Genomic DNA, 1,777 nt, shown 5'->3' on the forward strand with positions numbered 1-1,777 from the left:
CATCAACTAGTTATTACATGTTTTTAAAAATGGTATTTTTAAAATATGATATTTTTAATATGGTATTTAAAATATGATATTTTTAAATAGGAAGGAAAAACAGGCCGGAAGTGGTGGCTCATGCCTGTAACCCCAGAACTTTGGTAGGCCAAGGCGGGTGGATGGCTTGAGCCCAGGAGTTTGAGACTGGCCTGGGCAACATGGTGAGACTTCATTGACTGGCCAAATCGACTAATGAGTAGTTAATATAGTTTGGCTATATCCCGACCCAAATTTTCTCTTGAATTGTAGCTCCCATAATTTCCATGTATCATGGGAGGGAACTGGTGGGAGGTAACCGAATCATGGGGGCAGGTCTTTCCCATGCTGTTCTCTTGATAGTGAATAAATCTCATGAGATCTGGTGGTTTTATAAAGGGGAGATCCCCCGCACACACTTTCTTGCCTACCACCATGAAAGACATGACTTTGCTTCTTATTTGCCTTTTGCCATGGTTGTGAGGCCTCCCCAGCCATGTGAAACTGTGAGTCCATTAAACCTCTTTCCTTTATAAATTACTCAGTTTGGGATTTGTCTTTATTAGCAGTGTGAGAACAGACTAATACTGTAGTCTTATTTTAAAAATATTTTATCATGGCTAAATACCCCAAGGAAAACAACTCAGAAAGAAAATTATTGTGTTTTCTCACAAAGGGGCAGCTAAGTAATGTGTACAATGGACAAAGAGTGGAAAAATATACACTGGACGCTTGGAAGGGTGAGAGGCTGGGAGAGGTGGGAGGGTGAAAAATTACTTAATGGATGCAGTGTACACTATTCAGGTGAGGGGTACACTGGAAGCCCTGACTTCACAACTATGCAAACCATCCATGTAACAAAATTTAGCTTGTGCCCTGTACATTTATATGAATAAAAACAATAACATATTTAACATATTTTAAATATCATATAAAAGTTAATATACTATCTAGTAAGGCATTAAATAAAATGTAGAAATGTGATAAATAGATGGTCCTCAGATAACTACATTAGGCCTGTGATAAGCGAAGGATGGCTAGGCAAAGCCCACTAAATGAATCAAGGAAAGTCTACCAAGAACCACCTTGACATATTAAATAGGAAGGAAAAACAGGCCGGAAGTGGTGGCTCATGCCTGTAACCCCAGAACTTTGGTAGGCCAAGGCGGGTGGATGGCTTGAGCCCAGGAGTTTGAGACTGGCCTGGGCAACATGGTGAGACCTCATCTGTACAAAAAATACAAAAAATTAGCTGGGGGTGGTGGCACGCACCTGTAGTCCCAACTACTCAGGAGGCTGTGGTGGAAGGATCCCTTGAACCCAGGAGGCGGAGGCTGCAATGAGCTGAGTTCATGGCACTGCACTCCAGCCTGGGTGACAGAGTGAGACCCTGTCTCTAAATAAATAAATAAATGCTTTTGTAGGAATGTTTCTGCTCAGGCATAATCCCATAAAGCAGTCATTTCACCCTGAGGTGGTTTAGCTTCCTGCAGGGGACATGTAGAAAAGTCTAGAGACATTTAAAAAAATGTTTAAATTTAATTTTTAATTTACATATAATAATTGTACATATTCACATGGCATAGTGAAGTTCTGATACATACAACGTACAGTGATCACATCAGGGTCATTAGCGTATCCATCATCTCAAACATGTACCATTTCTTTGTGTTGTGAACACGCAATATCTCTAGTCATCGTACAGCGGTATAGAACAGCAAAGCTTATTCCTCCTATGTAGCTGTAATTTTGTGTCCTT

Source organism: Macaca thibetana, chromosome X (genome assembly GCF_024542745.1).
Source record: "Macaca thibetana thibetana isolate TM-01 chromosome X, ASM2454274v1, whole genome shotgun sequence".
In the NCBI taxonomy this organism is placed as follows: domain Eukaryota; kingdom Metazoa; phylum Chordata; class Mammalia; order Primates; family Cercopithecidae; genus Macaca; species Macaca thibetana.